We start from the raw sequence: 22,554 nt of genomic DNA, 5'->3' as shown, positions 1-22,554 counted from the left end.
AAATTTATAGGTTAATATTAAAGAGAGTAACGGGGTGTGATGTGTGCGTGCTCCTAGATACGACTTTTGTCCCTTTTTCAGCCATTATTCGCTCTTTAACAAAGAAAAAAATTTCTTTTTATACATAGAACACTTTATTCACTTAAAAATATTGAAAAAGAAATCAAAAAAATAATATAAAATAAAATGAAAAAATAAGTAAAAATTATCCGAAATTTATCCGTTTAATAGCTATTATTCGCTATTTCTTAAAAAAAATATAGTTATTTTTATATACAGAACACTTTATTTACGTTATAATATCGAAAAGTATATTTAAAAAAATAATTTAACATAAATAAAAAAAATTTAAAGTTGACCCTAACAGGGTATCGAACCCTGGAGCTCCGGCACAGCTTATTAGGCTTGCACACAGCACTACCAAATGCGCCACGCTTCACATGACCGCCCAGCCAATATTTAGCTAAATACACCTACTCCCAGTTAGTCAACAAAACATATTTTGGCCCATTGTGGGCCCACTAATTAGTCTATAAAAAATTTCTTTAGCACAATTGTTTGTTACATTAAACTCTAATTTCTGGCAAAGTTTGAAATTTATAGGTTAATATTATAGGGAGTAACGGGGTGTGATGTGTGCGTGCTCCAAGATACGACTTTTGCCCCATTTTCAGCCATTATTCGCTTTTTAACAAAGAAAAAAAAAATTTTCATACTTAGAACACTTTATTCACTTAAAAATATTGAAAAAGAGGTAAAAAAAATAATATAAAATAAAATAAATAAATAAGTAAAAATTATCCGAAATTTATCCGTTTAATAGCTATTATTCGCTATTTCTTAAAAAAAAATATAGTTATTTTTATATACAGAACACTTTATTTACGGTTTAATATCGAAAAGTATATTTAAAAAAATAATTAAAATAAATAAAAAAAATTTAAAGTTGACCCTCACAGGGTTTCGAACCCTAGAGCTCCGGCACTGCTTATTTAGCCTTGCACACAGCACTACCAACTGCGCCACGCTTCACATGACCGCCCAGCGAATATTTAGCTAAATACACCTACTCCCAGTTAGTCGACAAAACATATTTTGGCCCATTGTGGGCCCACTAATTAGTCTATAAAAAATTTCTTTACCACAATTGTTTGTTACATTGAACTCTAATTTCTGGCCGAGTTTGAAATTTAAAGGCTAATATTATAGGGAGTTACGGGGTGTGATGTGTGCGTGCTCCTAGATACGACTTTGGTCCCTTTTTCAGCCATTATTCGCCCTTTAACAAAGAAAAAAAATTCTTTTCATACATAGAACACTTTACTTACTTAAAAATATTGAAAAAAAAGTCAAAAAAATAATATAATGTAAAATAAATAAATAAGTAAAAATTTTCCGAAATTTATCCGTTTATTAGCTATTATTCGCTATTTCTTAAAAGAAATATAGTTACTTTTATATACAGAACACTTTATTTACGTTATAATATCGAAAAGTATATTTAAAAAAAATAGTATAAAACAAATAAAACAAATTTGAAGTTGACCCTCACAGGGTTTCGAAAACAGCAGCTCCGGCACTGCATATTAGCCTTGCTCACAGCACTACAAACTGCGCCACGCTTCACATGTTCGTCCAGCGAATATTTAGCTAAATACACCTACTCCCGGTTAGTCAACAAAACATATTTTGGCCCATTGGGGGCCCACTATTTAGTCTACAAAAAATTTCTTTAGTAAAATTATTTGTTACATTAAACTCTAATTTCCGGCCGAGTTTGAAATTTATAGGTTAATATTAAAGGGAGTAACGGGGTGTGATGTGTGCGTGCTCCTAGATACGACTTTTGTCCCTTTTTCAGCCATCATTCGCTCTTTAACAAAGAAAAAAAATTCTTTTCATACTTAGAACGCTTTATTCACTTAAAAATATTGAAAAAGAAGTCAAAAAAATAATGTAAAATAAAATAAATAAATAAGTAAAAATTTCCGAAATTTATCAGTTTATTAGCTATTATTCGCTATTTCTTAAAAGAAATATAGTTATTTTTATATACAGAACACTTTATTTGCGTTATAATATCGAAAAGTATAGTTAAAAAAATAATTCAAAATAAATAAAAAAATTTAAAGTTGACCCTCACAGGGTTTCGAACCCAGGAGCTCCGACACTGCATATTAGCCTTGCCAACAGCACTACAAATTGCGCCCCGCTTCACATGTTCGTCCAGCGAATATTTAGCTAAATACACCTACTCCCGGTTAGTCAACAAAACATATTTTGGCCCATTGGAGGCCCACTATTTAGTCTATAAAAAATTTCTTTAGTAAAATTGTTTGTTACATTAAACTCAAATTTCCGGCCGAGTTTGAAATTTAAAGGTTAATATTAAAGGGAGTAACGGGGAGTGATGTGTGCGTGCTCCTAGATACGACTTTTGTCCCTTTTTCAGCCATTATTCGCTCTTCAACAAAGAAAAAAAATTATTTTCATACATAGAACACTTTATTCACTTAAAAATATTGAAAAAGAAGTCAAAAAAATAATAAAAAATAAAATAAAAAAAATAAGTTAAAAAATATCCGAAATTCATCCGTTTATTAGCTATTATTCGCTTTTTCTTAAAAAAAATATAGTTATTTTTATATACAGAACACTTTATTTACGTTATAATATCGAAAAGTATATTTAAAAAAATAATATAAAATAAATAAAAAAAATTTAAAGTTGACCCTAACAGGGTTTCGAACCCTGGAGCTCCGGCACAGCTAATTAGTCTTGCACACAGCACTACCAAATGCGCCACGCTTCACATGACCGCCCAGCCAATATTTAGCTAAATACACCAACTCCCAGTTAGTCAACAAAACAAATTTTGGCCCATTGTGGGCCCACTAATTAGTCTATAAAAATATCATTAGCACAATTGTTTGTTACATTAAACTCTAATTTCTGGCCAAGTTTGAAATTTATAGGTTAATATTATAGGGAGTTACGGGGTGTGATGTGTGCGTGCTCCAAGATACGACTTTTGCCCCATTTTCAGCCATTATTCGCTTTTTAACAAAGAAAAAAAATTCTTTTCATACTTAGAACACTTTATTCACTTAAAAATATTGAAAAAGAGGTCAAAAAATAATATAAAATAAAATAAATAAATAAGTAAAAATTATCCGAAATTTATCCATTTAATAGCTATTATTCTCTATTTCTTAAAAAAAATATAGTTATTTTTATATACAGAACACTTTATTTGCGTTATAATATCGAAAAGTATAGTTAAAAAAATAATTTAAAATAAATGAAAAAAATTTAAATTTGACCCTCACAGGGTTTCGAACCCAGGATCTCCGGCACTGCATATTAGCCTTGCCCACAGCACTACAAATTGCGCCCCGCTTCACATGTTCGTCCAGCGAATATTTAGCTAAATACACCTACTCCCGGTTAGTCAACAAAACATATTTTGGCCCATTGGAGGCCCACTATTTAGTCTATAAAAAATTTCTTTAGTAAAATTGTTTGTTACATTAAACTCTAATTTCCGGCCGAGTTTGAAATTTATAGGTTAATATTAAAGGGAGTAACGGGGAGTGATGTGTGCGTGCTCCTAGATACGACTTTTGTCCCTTTTTCAGCCATTATTCGCTCTTTAACAAAGAAAAAAAATTATTTTCATACATAGAACACTTTATTCACTTAAAAATATTGAAAAAGAAGTCAAAAAAATACTAAAAAATAAAATTAAAAAATAAGTAAAAATTATCTGAAATTTATCCTTTTATTAGCTATTATTCGCTATTTCTTAAAAAAAATATAGTTATTTTTATATACAGAACACTTTATTTACGTTATAATATCGAAAAGTATATTTAAAAAAATAATTTAACATAAATAAAAAAAATTTCAAGTTGACCCTAACAGGGTTTCGAACCCTGGAGCTCCGGCACAGCTTATTAGTCTTGCACACAGCACTACCAAATGCGCCACGCTTCATTCTATTATTCTCTATTTCTTAAAAAAAATATATAGTTATTTTTATATACAGAACACTTTATTTACGTTTTAATATCGAAAAGTATATTTAAAAAAATAATTTTAAATAAATAAAAAAAATTTAAAGTTGACCATCACAGGGTTTCAAACCCTAGAGCTCCGGCACTGCTTATTTAGCCTTGCACACAGCACTACCAACTGCGCCACGCTTCACATGACCGCCCAGCGAATATTTAGCTAAATACACCTACTCCCAGTTAGTCAACAAAACATATTTCGGCCCATTGTGGGCCCACTAATTAGTCTATAAAAAATTTCTTTACCACAATTGTTTGTTACATTGAACTCTAATTTCCGGCCGAGTTTGAAATTTATAGGTTAATATTAAAGGGAGATACGGGTTGTGATGTGTTCGTGCTCCTAGATACGACTTTTGTCCCATTTTCAGTCATTATTCGCTTTTTAACAAAGAAAAAAATTTCTTTTCATACATAGAACACTTCATTCTCTAAAAAATATTGAAAAAGAAGTCAAAAAAAAATATGAAATAAAATAAATAAATTAGTAAAAATTATCCAAAATTTATCCGTTTATTAGCTATGATTCGCTATTTCTTAAAAAAAATATAGTTATTTTTATATACAGAACACTTTATTTACGTTATAATATCAAAAAGTATATTTAAAAAAATATTATAAAATAAATAAAAAAAATTTAAAGTTGATCCTTACAGGGTTTCGAACCCTGGAGCTCCGGCACTGCTTATTAGCCTTGCACACAGCACTACCAACTGCGCCACGCTTCACATGACCGCCCAGCGAATATTTAGCTAAATACACCTACTCCCAGTTAGTCAACAAAACATATTTCGGCCCATTGTGGGCCCACTAATTAGTCTATAAAAAATTTCTTTACCACAATTGTTTGTTACATTGAACTCTAATTTCCGGCCGAGTTTGAAATTTATAGGTTAATATTAAAGGGAGATACGGGTTGTGATGTGTTCGTGCTCCTAGATACGACTTTTGTCCCATTTTCAGTCATTATTCGCTTTTTAACAAAGAAAAAAATTTCTTTTCATACATAGAACACTTCATTCTCTAAAAAATATTGAAAAAGAAGTCAAAAAAAAAATATGAAATAAAATAAATAAATTAGTAAAAATTATCCAAAATTTATCCGTTTATTAGCTATGATTCGCTATTTCTTAAAAAAAATATAGTTATTTTTATATACAGAACACTTTATTTACGTTATAATATCAAAAAGTATATTTAAAAAAATATTATAAAATAAATAAAAAAAATTTAAAGTTGATCCTTACAGGGTTTCGAACCCTGGAGCTCCGGCACTGCTTATTAGCCTTGCACACAGCACTACCAACTGCGCCACGCTTCACATGACCGCCCAGCGAATATTTAGCTAAATACACCTACTCCCAGTTAGTCAACAAAACATATTTTGGCCCATTGTGGGCCCACTAATTAGTCTATAAAAAATTTCTTCGGTACAATTGTTTATTACATTAAACTCTAATTTCTGGCCGAGTTTGAAATTTATAGGTTAATATTATAGGGAGTTACGGGGAGTGATGTGTGCGTGCTCCTAGATACGACTTTTGTCCCTTTTTCAGCCATCATTCACTCTTTAACAAAGAAAAAAAATCTTTTCATACATAGAACACTTTATTCATTTAAAAATATTGAAAAACAAGTCAAACAAATAATATAAAATAAAATAAATAAATAAGTAAAAATTATCCGACATTTATCCGTTTATTAGCTATTATTCGCTATTTCTAAAAAAAAATATAGTTATTTTTATATACAAAACACTTTATTTGCGTTATAATATCGAAAAGTATATTTAAAAAAATAATTTAAAATAAATAAAAAAAATTTAAAGTTGACCCTCACAGGGTTTCGAACCCAGGAGCTCCGGCACTGCATATTAACCTTGCCCACAGCACTACAAACTGCGCCACGCTTCACATGTTCGTCCAGCGAATATTTAGCTAAATGCACCTACTCCCGGTTAGTCAACAAAACATATTTTGGCCCATTGGAGGCCCACTAATTAGTCTATAAAAAATTTCTTTTGCACAATTGTTTCTTACATTAAACTCTAATTTCTGGCCAAGTTTGAAATTTATAGATAATATTATAGGGAGTTACGGGGTGTGATGTGTGCGTGCTCCAAGATACGATTTTTGCCCCATTTTCAGCCATTATTCGCTTTTTAACAAAGAAAAAAAATTCTTTTCATACTTAGAACACTTTATTCACTTAAAAATATTGAAAAAGAGGTCAAAAAAATAATATAAAATAAAATAAATAAATAAGTAAAAATTATCCGTAATTTATCCGTTTAATAGCTATTATTCGCTATTTCTTAAAAAAAATATAGTTATTTTTATATACAGAACACTTTATTTACGTTATAATATCGAAAAGTATATTTAAAAAAATTATATAAAATAAATAAAACAAATTTAAAGTTGACCCTCACAGGGTTTCGAACCCAGGAGCTCCGGCACTGCATATTAGCCTTGCCCACAGCACTACAGACTGCGCCACGCTTCACACGATCGTCCAGCGAATATTTAGCTTAATACACCTACTCCCGGTTAGTCAACAAAACATATTTTGGTCCATTTTTTCTCTTTAAAAGAATGAATAATAGCTTAAAAAACGGATAAATTTCGTTTCCGACGCTACGCATTCGAAACGCCCCGTAACTCCCTTTAATATTAATTTATAATTTTCATACTCGGCCATTTCGAACTATGTTTTTGCTGATGGGATGTAACGGAAATGCGGGTTAGTTTCATCAAGAAGTCCTCCACGAATGCAAATTTCTTTCAATTCTTGATCCGTGATCCGCGATGGCTCAGGTGATAGAGCGTTCGCCTTCCAATGATTTGAACCGGGATTCGATTCCGCAAAGGCTGGGTCGATACAAATTCCTCATCCGGCTTGCACCGATCACAATGCTGAAGTGAAATATCCTCAGTGGTAGACAGATCATGGATTGGAGTTCCCTTACAGTCTGGCTAACCGTGGGAGGTTCTCGTGGTCTTCCTCTCTATGTAACGCAAATGCGGGTTAGTTCTAGCAAAAAGTCCTCTACGAAGGCAAAATTTCTCCCAATACTTGATCCAGAAGTTTCCTTGTCTTCTATATTGGGTTCAAAATTAAAAGGCTACAGAGTTGAACATTAGTAGTCGTAAATCCAAAAATTGGGTCGGCTGCTCAACGACGATTATTAAAATAAATGAAATAAATTTTACAAATAGAATAGGGCGGGATAGCCTGGTTGGTAGGGCACTGGATCCATGTCCATCAGGTCATGGTCTCGACACCCACTGGGCGATGACTCCACGTGTAGTAAATGGTGACTGATGTACGTTAAATCTGTTGGGTCACAAAGTCTTCGGTGTTCATATAACAAATAATTCCTCCGGGGGTACTGATCCAGGAGTTTCCTACTTTTCTTGATTGGTTCAAAATCACAAGGATACGGAGTTGAACATTAGTAATCGTAAACCCAAAAAAATTGGGTCGGCTGTTCAACGACGGTTATAAAATATTAAATTGATTTTAAAACTATATTCTTTTATTAATATAATGTTTTCACTAAGAATTAATGGTAGCTCTGAACTTACAAAATTAAAAATTAATTTTTCTCTTCCATCGCAGTAATAAAAATAAACTTTTCTTGTGTTCTAAATCAATACCACAATACTATGTAGTATAATTGTTTTGTCAAGTAAAAGTATTTTCATGAATGCTATAAAAATGCTTTATCGTGTAATTAAAACATTTAAATTTAAATGAAATAAAATAATTATTTGAAATATAATGTACAAATAATTAAAATCTATTCTGAATTAAAATTTGTATTGTTAGCAATGAAAATATCTATCAGAAATTAAAATCTAAACTGAAAATTAATAATTAACTACTTTAATAAGATATCAAATGAATTTAGCTGTAAATTGATATAAATTTGGCTCAGAGCTAGACCTATTTTTTAATCAGTCTATTATAAATATTATTTTTGTAGTGTTCAACACATTATTTTTTTATAATAATTTTCTTAACTAAAGGATGAAAAATATGTTCGATTGAAAAAAAAACTATCAAATTAAAGCTATGTAGATATAGTCGTAGACATAGTATCATTTTCGATAAGTCGTTCCTCCTCTGATGTTTTGCTTACGAGGTGATGTGTGAACAAGTTTAATATTCCTCAGTGTTTATCGAAGAAGAAGTTTTATCGTTGTGATTTGTGTTTAAATGTACTCTTAATAATTTTACCATTCATAACAGTTTTCTGCAACTTATGAATTCTAACAGGTCGTCAGCTTTAAGCAAATTTAAGAACAATAATATCACAACATAAATAAAGGGTAGGGTTTGCCATGTTTTGAATGTTATCCTTTATTTGCTATATCATATTATATCCTCAACGACATCGCTGGCGTTTGGCAGCTGTTGCGGCAGACAAGGCCTGCAAGGGGCTGTCACACAGACAAAGAAAAAGAAGTGTACAATATCACTGTAATGTTATTTTTAATATCGCAATGGTATCATAGCTCGCTAGTAGAGTTTTCCAAATTCATTTGTTGTTTGTTTCGTTCAAATTTAAATTGAAGGAACACTTCATAATGTAATATTGGATGGTGCATTTCTTGAAATTTTAGGCGTAAAAATTAATCGATATTAGTAACCCGGCATACCTACGACGAATTTTAATCACTAGCGCTATCTGTGCTTAGCTTTACACGATCAACTATCCACATTTTTCGTATTTTTTTGGTCAAAAATATTTTTTGAAATTTCCAAGACCCTTTCTTTTAGAACTATGTTCAATGTAGTTTTTTTTTCATATAGCTTCCTTACTTCAAAGTTTTTAATCTTTTCGAAAATTAAGACAGAAACCAACGGATTTCCTTCCCGTATGACTCTCCATACGCTACTGGCGAATTATTGCCATAGGTAAAGAGTTCTGCCCTACGCCACCTGTGTCCCGCATTGGACTGATAGTAAAGACACGGTTCCCAATAGAACACCGAAATCAAGCGTCCCGCAGTGGACTGATCGCTTAGGCACGGTTCCCAGCAGATCACCGAAGTCAAACAACACTGGCTACGGTCAGTGTGCGGGTGGGTGTACACTTGGATCAGTCTGCGTAGGGACCGAGGGTGTGCGGTATTGGTCCTCGTTAAACTGTGCTACCGTAAAGTACTCGACTTCTCGCGCAGTTCGTCGGGCTACTGAAGCGGGGGTGCCATCCCCTCCGCAGAGGATCAAAATTGTGATGGCATGTCTTCGGATCATCCTCCAGGATGTTAACCAGACCATCGCCAATAGCCCATTGTGCAGCTTTTGTGCGACGTAAATTAACAACAACAACAAGTCAAGCCAAACTGGCTGTGGTCAGTTAGCGGATGGGCACCACTTTGATTAGTTTGAGCAGGGACCGAAGGTGAGAGGTATCGGTCCTCGTAAAACTATTCTACAGTAAAGTATTTGACTTCATGCTTAGGTCGTCGGTCTACCAAAGCAGGTTAGCCATCCCCTCTGCAGAGGATTAAAATTGCGAGGGCATGTCTTCGTATCATCCTCATGGATGTTTCACAGACAGTTGCCAATAGCACACATCGTGCAGATCTAGTCCGATGTAAATAAAGTACCTACCAACCTACGCCCCCTATAGCTACTACGTCTCTACAAAGCGTTGAAAGTTTCAAGCTTATTTTAAATCGCACAGATATATGCAGCAGCATGAACTTAGCTAAACAAAAAATTTGATCTCTTTCTGATTCAAGATTCTAATTATTATTTAGTCTTTCTGAAATAAATATAGGACATTAGCGGATCCGCTAATGTCCTATAAATATAATAAATTATATTCCTTTCCAAATAAATATAATTCCGAATTAGGATGAGTGTTCCTACTCTTCATGATACAACTGATGAAGAGTAGGTTAAGTTTAATTCTTTATGTATTCTGCAATCAGCATGTGGGTATGGAACTGTTTCTCTCATATTTCTTCTAATTATTGTATCTGCGTGATTTTTATTAATTCATTCGACTTTAATGTGAAATCAAATTATATTATTAATTTAATTTCATATTAAAGTTGAAGAAATGTGAATCATTTGTAACAATTGTAACGATCCTTGCTGTTATTTTTTTTTTTATAGTAAATGATATAGTTACACGTCAAATGGCACTCACATCTTTTGAGAGGTCTGTCAAAAATTTTATGAAATTATCGATTTTTAATAAACTTTTCCTTAAAATTAAGTGCATAAAGTATTGAAATTAAATTTTTAAAGAAAACTGAGTTTTAAAACATAAAAATATTGTGATGGATCTATTTTCAAGACAAAATATTGGTGTAGAATTACCTAAGGATATTTTTATGTTGATGCCTGTTTGGTGCTAGTCAGATTCTCAAGTCACAATTGTCCGCTTTTTCTTTTGGAAACAATTAGTTTTGTAATCATGCATTGAATAATTAGTTGCTTGTATATAATGTATGGAGTATTCCCGACAAATTGGCAATTTTCAGGTAGGAACAGCAGCAAAAAAATTCAGTTATTAGTAATTTTCTGTAATAAGCTACAGGATAAGGTACTATTCAAGAAAAATAACAGTCTCGGTTATTATTAAAAAACTGCTTCTATTATTTTAAGTATTTATTAAAGTGAGTTTATAATAACGTAGTAAGAGAATAATAATTTTAGGCATAAACATTTAAAATAATATTTTTAATAAGCATGTTTAAGTACATCCTTAGTCCTTAATTGCTTTTTAAATCATATATTATCCATTACTGCCAAGTATTAACTATAAAATATGTATATTATTTTCTTGTATCAACTATAAGTAGTAAACATGCAAATCAATTAAGGGATGTAATTTTTGAGGGGTTTTCATTATTTTTCTCTTTTTTTTTACCACTTAAAGCCTACTTTTTATCATGTTATGGTAAAACTGGTTATTAAAATCTAACCTTAACCATATTTTTCCAAATGTTATTTGAGTGTTCCAGCTATTGAAAAAGCGCTTGATTCCTAAACAATCAGTTTTAGAAAACAAACTGTAAGGGTATTACTGAATTAAAAAATTAAATCTCTTTTTCTGCCCATTATTGATATTTATAGTTTTATTCTTTAGTATCAAGATCTTCGTAGCTTTTTGAATAGTTTTGGAGGCAGTATTTGAAAGGGATGTAACGAATATTCGGCCACTATTCGGTATTCGGACGTTTTGCCGAATATTCGGCCTAGCCGAATACTGAAGTTATTCGTCTGAATATGAATATTATTAGATATTTGGCTGAATAAATTCATAATAATAAAGAAAGATATTTTTTTAAATGTGCTTTTAAATATATTTAATCATGAATATTGCAGAGTTACATTTCACTGCATTAATTATTAGAAAATCTAACATTTACTCCATTTAAGTTGTATAATACATAAGTGTATTTAATAATGTTACATAAATAAAAACGTTTTCTTGTTGCAAATTTATCATCATATGTATTTAAGCAAGCTTTGGAATCTTTTATATTAAATACAAATATATATAGTTTGTTAAATAGAAGTGTGAATACTATCTGAATCGGATATTAAAATGTATTTGTGATTCCCTTAATAATATCTATTTATCAATAATATGCAATAGAAATATATTATTAAATAATTATTTATTATAAATGTAAAACATTAATTATCCATTTAATGGATGTCTTGATACTTAGAGAAACAAGCTTAATTTTCTGGGTTTTAATAATTTTTCTGACAAAAAAGAAAGTTAAGAATACATTTAACAGTAGTAATGAATTCTTATTTTAAATAAAATTGCATATAAATAACAAGCATAACTATAACTAAAATATGCTATTATTAATTATTTTGATTTCTAAAAGCCATATTGACTTGTTATTGGCATCAAGATATTTAAATTATTACAAAAAACAAATCAAGTTGTTAAAATTTTTTTGAATATACAAAGATTATAAAAGCAATTTTGTTAATATTTATTTCATTTTTAATTTAAAATTTGAAAATTACTTTAATTACAAAATTACAATCAAAAGAGAAATTTTTAAAAAGTAAGTATTTGGCCACCGAATATTCGGTATTCGGCCTAAAATTTGGCCGAATATTCGGTATTCGGCCACATCACTATTCGTTACATCACTAGTATTTGAGAGGAGAATTCAGATGAAGGATTTCTGGCTGATTTAGAAGATGTGATTGGCTGTTGCGAATTATTACTTCATGATGCTAATGAAACTAGTAAAGTTGCTGCATTATTTTTCTGGAAAAAAAACAAATGATTGTATGATTGGGAGTTTTCTTTAAGGAATAATTGCTGCATGTGGCCAGCTCCAAATCTATCTTAATGAGTAAATATCTACCTGATTTTTTCATTGCAGGTCCACATATAAGTAAAACAAGTACCAGATGTTCACAAACACATTTAATAAGAAAGACACAGATACATAGACAATCTAAATAACTGACAAAATTCCAAGAGCTCTGCACTCTTTAAAATCATAAATCCATCTACCGGTTCAAGGTTAATGCAGGAATCTGTTTAGAAGAAATGTGGTTACGTTAACGACCCTTCACAAACTAATTTATCTTTAATCGGACCCCTCACAAATTTGTTTATTTTCATTATTGTTTTGTTAATCAAATAAACTCTTCCTGGGGGAGGTGAAAGACGGTTCGAGACAAACTAAGTTTTCCTAAGTTTAAATTCCAAATGTGGTATTCTAAGAAAATATTTCTACTTTTACAAACATCGTGTGCGCATTCTTATTAATATTAAATCATTTTTTTTTATAAATAAATAATTGATCAATTTATATTTATTCATAAAATTAATTAATAGAATATTATATAAATAAAAATTAATTTCTGGCAATTTTTTAAATAAAATATTATAAATTTAAGAATTGTTTAAATTTACTTAATGGGTAACACATTAAAATTGATACGTTACTAAGTTGCGTTATTTAAAATATACCAATTGAAATTATTAAAAGTGTGAGTGATTTTGTTTCCATTATTCGTCCGATATGAATATTCTGAGTTGAACAGTATAGGCTAAATACTAAATATTTGTATGTTGCATCTCTGATTTAGTTGCAGCAATCGTTGAACTGAATCTTGTATCTATTTACTATTTAGAAACTTCTTGAAAAGATTTTTATCGATTCTTGCAGTAACAGGACACTCTTTGCACAAATTCACAATAGCAGGATCCTGATTGAGAGAATGTGACTTAATGCTTATTTTATATTCACAAATTATGAGTACTTTTTTTCACAATTTTACAAAAACAGGACCTTTCACAAAATGTCTGGACAGACCCCTGTAATGCCTATACACATATACACATAATTCAGAGTAAGAAATAAAACCACTGTCCACACATGGTTTTATTTTTCTGAAATAACAAATGATTATATGATAGTGTTTTCTTTAAAGAATTATTAAAATAGACTCAAATTAAATTCGAATTTAAAATGTATTCTTAAAACTATTTTTTTTTCATTCAAGGGAAAAGATTGCGTTTATAATTATCATCATGATTGCATCTCATTATTTTTACTTTCTATAAATTATTATTTACTTTTTATAATGTTTTATGGTACGTTAGCATTAATTTTAGTCTCATCTGTTTTTTAAAAAAAAGTTTCATAGATAATATAATTGTTTTTAAAGCAATACGAAGCTTTTTTTTTTTAAAGTCATGAATTTGGTTTAAGTAATAAAAAAGTACTGTAGTGTAAAAACTAAATTATTGGTATTAATTTCTTTGAACTCAACCGACCGGCCTGTGTAGGGGCAGGGAACCGTCCTTGCATCAGAAAGGTTCAAGGTTCGAATCCGGGGCAAGGCATGACTGTTTTTTTCTCTCTATCTGTGTTCTATGTCCTTCTCCTTTGTGTGTGAATGTGATCTGCCCTATAAACGGGTTGTGGTAGTGCGACGTGGGCAACGCTGCTTCACCGCCGTGGCTTCGCTACAGGTGCCTACTGGGTAGCGAAAAGAGAGTTAGAAGTTCTGGCATTTTCTGTGGCCAATGGACAATACAGTGCCTGCCGTTTATTAAATTCACTTTCGTTTTATGCTCATATAATTTTATTAAGCGGCTGATTGTATTAAGAAGCGATTCAACATCTAAAAAAATAATAACTTTTACGATATATTCTAAATGCACACACTTTAAAAGCTGAAATAATGACAACATTAATGCTTTATTTTATTTAATTTAATTATTTTAATAAGGTAAAATCCTACATAAGATTAAATTTACGAAATTTTTGCAAAAAACTGATCAATGGTTGCTTGAGTTGCAGTATTTAAAATTAACTTTTCAACATTTGAGAGTTGTATAGAAATTTTTATAGTTTTCGATATTTCCTCCTCTTTGTTCTAAAGCTTGCCGCAATACATTAAGTGCTTTTCTGACTTCCAATGAAGATGGCACTGATGAGTTTATTTCATCTTCTGAGTCTGATTCCTCCATTTCTTGATTGGAAATAACTTAGCAATTTTTGATGTCTGTAACAATTTCAGAATCAGATTTTTCTCCTGATGTTTGCAGGTTATCGTCAATAGCTACGTAACGTGAAAAATTCTCGTCCATTTCATTTTCTTCATTGCTGAGCATTTCTTTGAAACAGTTATCAGCTCCATCGCCAGTGCTTAATTCACACTTTTTAAAGCAATTTGATATTTTTTGGGTTGAAACAATGTCCCATGATTTACGAATCAAATGCATTGATTCCAAAATAGTAAGGGATTTCGATAGTTTGTTTGCAGTTAAGAGTTCCGAAGAGCTGTCACAGTTTATGCCACAAATGATTTTTCGAACAACCATTTTTCTGTAATGAAACTTGAATAATCTTATGATTCCCCGATCAAGGGGTTGAATAACAGCTGTAGTGTTGGGTGGCAAAAACACTAATTTAATGTTTTTCAAACGCAAGTCCTCATCAGCAAGGTGCGCAGAACAATTGTATAAAAGTAAGATGACCTTTTCATTTTTCAGCTCCTTGTCCCATTCAAGAAGAAATTTTGTGAAGATGCTGGATGTCATCCATGCGTTATAGCTATTGGCATAACTGGTGGGTTTTACTCCTTTAAAACATCAAGGTTTTAAACTCTTTCCTATCACTAAAAAGTTTTTTTTTCTCAGTTCCTGTCATGTTAGCAGCACGGTTAGTCTTTCCTTAATTTTTTTACATCCACCCGTCAATTCATTTTTAAACAGCAGTGTGTGTTCAGGAAGTGCTCGGAAAAATAATCCTGTTTCATCTGTGCTAAAAATTTGATCTGGTTTATAGTCTTTGATGAGTGTTGGCCACACGTCCTCTACCCAATCGGCGGCAGAGCTAAAATCAGCATCTTGCTTTTCACCATGCATTGACCGCAACAACATTGTATTTCACCATTATGAAATACAATGTTGTTGCGGTCTTTCCATCGGGTTAGCCACCCATCTGTAACTTTAAAATCAGAATCACCAAATGAGTTAGCAAAGTCCTGTGCATTGTGAAATAAAATTCCTCGGGAAATTGGAATTCTTCGTTCGCGTGCATTTTGAACCATTCATTCCTCCGATTTTCCTTCACGCTTATGCTTTCTTGACAGATTTCTATTCTTTTTTATTTCCTGGGAAATATTTATTCTTTGTTTCATAATATTGAAAAGAGCAGTTTGGGAAATATCTAATTCAGGGTTGGCAGGTTTTTGACATGTGACAGTTTTTGACAGTTTAAACCATGGTTTAAACCGTCACGTCAAAAACCTCACTGTCAAAAATGTCGAAAATGTCAAAAACCTATATTTATATGTGAAATTTAATTAATACATAAAATTTATATATTTTTTATAAAGGATAGTGTTTCTAAATATGTTCTAGAAAAAAACAAATTTAAAATTTTGAAGAAACACTTATATTTTGAATAGTAACTAAAATCTTGTACTTTTGAAAGCTCACATCTTTTGTAATATTATGTATTCATTTTCATGTGTTATTGAAAATCTGCAGTGATATTATTAAGAAATTTATTTATAACCAAATTTAGTGTATAGTATAGATTATACTAAAAATTAGACATTTTTAAAGATAAACATTAGCAGTTTTGTACATTAGACATCTTTTAAAGAAAAATCTTTTTAATATTCTTTTAAATCTTCTTAATAATCTTTTTAACATAAGACAATACAAATTTAAGTGCTTTCTGTTAAATACACAGAGTAGTTAGTGTCGATTTACAGTATATTCAGCCTATTCATTTACTATGCTGAAAATTTAGTTTATCCAAATACTTGTGAATTTCATTTTGCTGAATACTATATACATAGTTTTGTTGAATATCTAAATATTCAGCTGCTGAATAATTACTTCTTGCTTTCAAGATATGCATTATTTGTATTCTTAATACAAGTGGGGGAAACAAATTAAGAGGTAAAAATTGTTTTAAAATGGTAAGTGTAATAATTATAAATAAATATAATAAACAATATGAATTATATTTATCATTATTCCCAAATATAACTACTTTTAAATTCAAATTAACATACTGGATAATAAAGATATTCGGTATAACATTAAAAAAAATTTTCATACACTTGTATCAAGTTTGTATTTATACAACATAACTTGTAAGTTCCTTATAAATATTAGTTATATGTTCCTTATATGTCAAAAATGCATAGTAATAAACTTTTAATTTTCTTAAGTATCAAAAAAAAATTTTTTTTTTCAAAATATAAATATTTAAAAAAATTTTGTGCAAAATTTTTCTGTACATGCATTTGAATATAAATTTCTAAGATTTTAAATCTGTTATTTTACCTTAATTTTAATTAAAAAATATCTTAAAACCTGCTGATTACCTATAGTATAATTAAATTTCAATATAATGCATGGCAACTGTTGGTAGTTTTGAAGTTTATATATTTTTTTGGCAAACTTTAGTTTTTGACATTTTTGACGGGTTTTTGACGGTTTAAACCAGTATTATACCCTTGTCATGTCAAAAACCTCTTTTTGACGTCAAAAACCCAACCCTGATCTAATTTAATTGAAGCTTCACGTTGACTACATTTAGGAAACTTATCATAGTTTTGCAACACTTCGAATTTATCTTTAAGACTCAAATCCTTCCTTTTGGGCATGCTGATAAAATTTAACACCAAACGAACTTAAAACTGATGTGTGCTCTAACTCTAACTATAATTTACTCAAACGACTTAAAATGGAACATGGGCACAGACAGTTTTTGGAAATCTGTTCATGTTCTCTGTTAAGATAGAACTCAAAAGAAACTTCTCTCCCTTCTATGGTTCATTCAATAAAAAGTAAGATAAGAATTCAACCCCCTGTTGAGTGAGATAGGTTTCTCCAAACTTCATTCAAGTCAAGAAATTGACATTGATAAATTGATTTCTATGAATTCCCTGCTTATCACCCACATTTTTCCTTAACTCTTACACTATGTACATCACAGGAAAGTGCTAACCACACCTGTTTCTCAGGTTTGTGAGTAACTGTTGCTTCTTCTAAAAAAATCTTTAAACTTCGAAAAAATAAAATTTTATAAATACGAACAAAAAAAAGCTGAAAAATTGCACTTTTGATTTATTATATAGTCAAAATTTTGATTTTAAAAAGCGGCGGCATTGATTTCATTAAAGGATGTTTTCAACATGCATTAATATTGTAACGAATCGGTTCTTGCCGATTTGATTTTATAAAGCGGCTGATTTTATTATCTGGTGATTTTATAAGCGGCGGTCACTGTAGTTCCAAGTGCCCGCCATTAAAAAAAATAATAAATTTTAAAAAAATTTCTTTGAACTCACTAATTCTATTAAATTGTTTCAACGATTAACCACTGCATATTATGAGAAATAATATAAAATAGAAGTAAGTAAAAAGTTTTTAAAAACCTAAATTGAAACCAATACATTAATGAATAAAAATTTACACATCGTTTATTTGAAACATTTTAAATTTTAATTCAAAAATTAATTTAGTTTGCATGGAATGCCAGATTTTCTATTTTCACTATCATTACACTTATTGTTTTGTGTATAAAAATTTTTCCTGCATTTGTATTTTGTTTTGAAAAATGACTTAAGAGAATGCTATACCCTTAAGGAAACTTTTCATTGAAAGTTCTCTTTCATCTCCATAAGTAATTTAAAGTGTAGAAACATTGAGTTCAGACAAACCTAGAGTAAGTTATCACGTTTATATTGCTGAAATTTTTTTTCTAAATTTCAAAATGCAAACTAATTATTGGAAGTAACCATTGCGTAAGTAGAAGTTATCTTCTCATAATTTATTTTCATTTTGATAAGTTTAATACTTTATTACCAGTATTTGAAACTTTATGGCTTATTCAAGGTTTGTCTGAACTCACTTTTTCTTTAATTTAAATTAGTTATTAAGGTGAAAGAGAATTTGCAACGAAAAGTTCCTCATGTGGTATGACGTCCTCTTAAGCATAATTTTGCATTTAATAGTATAAAAATAATTCTTGATCTTCTGTCGGCGCTTACTATTGTTTGGACCAAAGCTTAATGTTGCCTTTTACATTTAATCATGAGGTATACACACATAACATTTAAGTAGTATTTACATACGCAGTTACTGGTAAGAAGATATTTAAACTAAAAATTTCTTTACAATGACAATTTAATGAACATAATATAGCTTTAGTTATGGTAAATTAAGAAAATATTTTTGAAGAAATTATCCAGATAAAAAACAATGGGTCCGAACCAATTATTTTCTGCTAACCTTGTATTTCTACTTATCAAATTCTTTCCTGATAACCTTTAAAGTTTGAGCCTAGGTCAGTGATCAATTTGATTGTCGTTCATTTTATTGATGCTGAATCTTTTTTCAGATGCAGAATGTACTTTAAACCCTCCTTTTAATGGTTCGACATAGTGAGAGTGAACCACTTATTCACACATTTTACGAAAAGCTTACAAAAGCTCCTTCCTCTAAAATGGCTGCAGTTTGCCTGAAAGTGTAAGTTTTATTTTAATGCTGAGCTCTGAATATGTTTGGATATGTATATGATTCTGAATGTTTATGTATTGCTGTATCTTAAAAAAAGTTTTTGTTACAAATTCAGTGTGAAGGAGGATATAGACCCAGACTTGTACAGTTTGTTTCTATAGTTGTGCCATTCCTTGGTTTTAAGGCCTCCTTATTTGATCCAAGTTTTTGGGCGAAAATTGTTTGAAATTGAGGACAACGTTTTTTGTTTGGATCTTGAATTGTGTAAACTAGGGTTGCACAACCTTTTTGAGTGAAGGGCCACTTGCACAGCAGGTTGAATAACGAAGGGTCGCACATGTATTTGTCATTGTTAACAGCGAATGTAGTAATATTTATTTAAACATTAGTGCTCTAATTTTTCTTATCTATAAACTTAGTAATATATTTGAAGAAAATTAAAGACATTCAATTCATTAAAGAATAAAAAAATAATACTTCAAAAAAAAATTGTTACAAGTCGCTATATTTAATAATTCTATGTAGTTATTAGGCAAACAACTGTGATTTTAATAGTAAATTCACATTTTCGTGAATAGCACATTCAAATTTTGCATAGTGTTTTACCTACATATAAAATATGGATAGGTTGTAGTACAGCAAACTCAAATTTGCGAATTTTTATGTTTAGGTGCATCTGTTTTGATACTTGATATGCTTCTATCAAGGTGCACATTTGGCTTTGTGGGCTTTCTGTCCATTTTCTCTGACAAGCTGTCCACTTAGCTCTACCAGAAGTCTGGTAAGAAAGTTTATCAGATGTGTAGAAATTTATTACAAGCCTTTTTTGTTTCATCAGAAACTTTGTTTTAGTTGTAAGGTTACAGAGTATGCGGAGAACATTATGTTTTCTTGGAGATGCACAATTGGCTTTTTTTATAGCTTTCCCCAATGCCTAAGGAATACTATAAAGAATATATTGTAGTTTACAAATCACGCATTGCGATTCACAAAAGAAAGATTTAAGAATTACCACTCGCAATTCTCATCAAAATGATTTAAGAATCACACATAGCTGTTCTATATTAAGCACCTTTTGAGTCACAAATTGCAGTTTTCCTCATTATGTTTAAAATTCACATGAAAACTCTTAGCTAATCATGCAACAGAATTTATATTGAAGTGATTTATGTATCACACATTGTGATTTACGCCTTGTTAGTTCAGGCATTTTGTATCATTTGCTATTTATATTGTTCCGATTTAAGAAACATATACCGCAATTTAATTTCAATTTACTTATCACACATTGTAATTCGTGATTTACATAACCTTTGAGACTTCCCCTTTTTTATAATTTTGGTTTACATATAGTATATCTAGATTCATATAAATGCGATTTAAAAATTCAGCTTAGTGAAAAATATGCATATTCACAAAATTTTAATAATCATTCTTCATGTTTTATGGATATATTTTAAAGAAAACAAAGCTTGTTAAGTTTTAGTTATCTGTAAAATATTGTTCTACAATAGATTTTATTATGTTCAAAATACATTACAGATATTCTGAAGTAACAAAATAGATAATTTGTTATTAAAACTGAAGCAGATATGTTAAATGGATATATTTTGATATTTTATTTAAATTTATACATTTCCTGTAATCTAAAATTTGATCTAACATATTCGGAAATAGTATTTATATTTTAATAGCAATACAATCACACAAACTTTATCAATTATTTAATGTAATATGCATTATTCAATTATTCAGTTTCATTAATTCTAATTCACTTCATTAAATTTTTCATGAAGATTTCATGTAAATTTTAACAATTAGATAGGAATGTTGTCTAAATATCACCAATACAGTCATATATCATTAAGAAAATTACATAAAACTCATTTTTTTTAACTATTCTAATTATTTGCTGTTCAATTTATGAATAATTTAGGAGATTAGTATGAGGGTGTTTCGAAAAGTAAAGATACATCGTATGCCAGAGGAAAAGAAAAGTTTTGGAGAGCAAGTTGGCAACACAGGTTTTAACCTTGACCCGTTAGCTTTCTCCTTGCGGTCATTAGGCATTTCAACGTTGATTCTGGTTGGAGTAGATCGTGTTTAAAGTGGCTGCGGCGATTCAGAATCCCGCGAAGTGCGCTCCGTCATACGTTTTCTTCATGCAAAAAGTCAGAGACCAGCGGATATTCACAAAGAAATTGTTTTCTGTTTATGGGAACGTTATGAATAGACAAAATCAGGGTTGGGGTTTTGGACGTCCTAAACTGGTTTTGGACAGGACACGTGGGTTTTACTGTCTTAAACTGGGTAAAACTGTCCTAAACTGGGTAAAACTGTCTTAAAGTGTCCAAAACCTTGAACTTCGGTAAAAGGTAAAAATTCTATAGGTGTAACCACTGTACACATAATAATTACATGTATCAATAAATATTTGATATTTTATTATACAATTTACTATAACTTATTAAAAGAAAATAATATAATAGGAAAAGGTTTATAATTTTTGAAGCTCCACAATTCATTGAACAACAAAAGTGAATGCCTAATCCTTTAAATATAAATATGCTTTTAATACTGATAAATAATATTTTTGCATAAGGATAAATATGGCAATATTAAAAAATAATAATTTTTCTTAAAATAAATACTAAATTTTTTCAAAAATTAACCTTTTATTTTACACAATATTTTTTTTAAGAAAATGTTATAATTTCTGCATCACAGGATGATAAAAAAGACATCTATTTTAAAAAAAATTGTTTTTATGAATTGAAAATACAAAATAACTGAAAAATGTATTAATAGTTTTGAAGGGCATAACATCAGTTTCAGTTACTGACACTGGTGATGTATCACCACTATACTAAAAGAATTGAACATAAATGAAATAAAAGTATTCATGAATAGTACTATAGATATATAAACCTGTTTATGACAAACCAAGCACTTAGTCCCTAATATTTTAACCTGTATGGCAAGGCCAAACTTCAGTTATGTACTATTGAATGAGAGGACCAATTGAATTCTGATTAATTTGATTACTGATTAATCTTCCTTTGTTTAAATTGAAGAGTCAAACAATATTAATAAAGCATTATACTTTTAAAAACAAATATTCTCTAGTATATTTAATTATCAATACGTTATTAGTTCTATGTTTATTTTACCTCTTAAATATTGTTCAGATAAAATTGTGACATAATTTGAGTAAAAGGGTTTTGGACAGTTTAAGACAGTTTTGGACAAAGGGGTTTTAGACAGGACGGTTTAAACCAGGGTTTAAACCGTGGATTAATCCATTCTGTCCTAAACCTTGCCAACCCTGATATAAACACCTCAAAGATTATACTTCTGTTCTCTTTTTTTTACCCCAGTTGTGTTAAATACAGTCTTCAAATTGATAAGAAAATTAAAGAAATTTTCAATGGGGAAGAAGCATTGAGAGAAGTCATTTCAACTTGAGGGGTCTCA

General features: G+C 30.2%; 1 protein-coding gene across 7 annotated transcripts in view; it reads left to right on the top strand.

Moving 5' to 3' along the window:
• Window positions 1-22,554, top strand: part of LOC122272504 (maestro heat-like repeat-containing protein family member 2A) — a 455,199-nt gene that overhangs the window by 394,551 nt on the left and 38,094 nt on the right. For 3 of the 7 annotated variants that reach the window (XR_015431655.1, XM_087158092.1, XM_087158091.1), the window contains exon 4: window positions 18,962-19,089. The gene's annotated coding sequence lies outside the window, so the exon portion shown is untranslated. Of the gene's footprint in view, window positions 1-9,550; window positions 10,029-15,087; window positions 15,164-18,961; window positions 19,090-22,554 lie in introns of those variants that run through there. The other 4 variants (XM_087158094.1, XM_087158093.1, XR_015431656.1 and 1 more) reach the window with 4 other exon arrangements.

Source organism: Parasteatoda tepidariorum, chromosome 2 (assembly GCF_982258835.1).
Source record: "Parasteatoda tepidariorum strain Cologne lab strain chromosome 2, Ptep-v5.0, whole genome shotgun sequence".
In the NCBI taxonomy this organism is placed as follows: Eukaryota; Metazoa; Arthropoda; class Arachnida; order Araneae; family Theridiidae; genus Parasteatoda; species Parasteatoda tepidariorum.
The sequence above is the reverse complement of the archived record's forward strand: the minus strand, read 5'-3'. Positions and strand labels throughout refer to the sequence as shown.